Source organism: Cynara cardunculus, unplaced genomic scaffold (genome assembly GCF_001531365.2).
Source record: "Cynara cardunculus var. scolymus isolate 2C unplaced genomic scaffold, CcrdV1 Un_Scaffold_2877, whole genome shotgun sequence".
NCBI lineage: Eukaryota > Viridiplantae > Streptophyta > Magnoliopsida > Asterales > Asteraceae > Cynara > Cynara cardunculus.
In genome coordinates, this window is record NW_020201256.1 from 10,826 (window position 1) to 11,966 (window position 1,141).

Here is a 1,141-nt window from a genome sequence, read left to right on the forward strand (position 1 = left end):
ACTGAGAATAGTTGCTTCTTTTCTAAGGCCTCATCAGATATTAACTGGTTATGGCACAAACGACTATCTCATCTCAACTTTAAGACACTCAGCGAGCTGTCAAGAAATGATCTTGTCACAAGTCTTCCTCAACATTCGTTTGCAAAGGAATCTCTTTGCTCAGCCTGTGAAAAAGGAAAACACATAAGAGCTAGCTTCAAGTCGAAGCAAATTTCATCAGTGACCGCACCTCTTCAGCTATTGCACATGGATCTCTTTGGTCTAGTCAACGTGCAATCCTTAGCTGGAAAGAAGTTCACACTTGTCATTGTTGATGAGTATGCCAGGTATACTTGGGTATTCTTTCTAAGATCCAAGGACGAAGCACCTGAATAAATCATTCCGTTCATCAAAATGATAGAAGTACTAAACAATGTTAAAGTACGATCTATCAGAAGTGACCATGGTACTGAATTGAAAAATAGTACTATGGACAACTTTCTTGAGGACAAGGGAATCTCTCACAACTTCTCTTCTGTAAGAACTCCTCAGCAGAATGGGGTCGCTGAAAGAAGAAATCGAACAATCATCGAGGCTACTCGATCAATGCTTAGTGAATCTCATCTTCCAACACAATTTTGGGCTGAAACTGTCAACACAATTTTGGGTTGAAGATTCAAGAAGACGGCCTATGAACTCTTCCATGGACGAAAGCCCTCTATAAGCTTTCTTCACATATTTGGTTATACTTGTTATATTCTCAACAACCGCGACCAACTTGGAAAGTTCAATCCCAAAGCTGATGAAGGAATCTTTCTTGGATATTCTTTTATATCCAAAGCCTTCAGAGTATTCAACAAATGAAGACAGACAATAGAAGAATCTATTCATGTCACTTTTGATGAATCTCAATCAGCTAATTCAAAACCCATCTCAATTGATGAAGATGAATTAGAGAACTGGATGATATCTCACTACGAACAACCTGAAGCTTCCTACAGTGCTCCTCTTAACACTAAATCTCCAGAAGCTGAAGATAATCCACTCATCATTCCAGTTGCAGCTAGTCACTCCAATGTATCTTCTTCAGAGATCGCTGCAGTGCCCATTAGCTGTGTACCTCATTCTACTTCAAACACTGATCCATCAGTGAATGAAATGC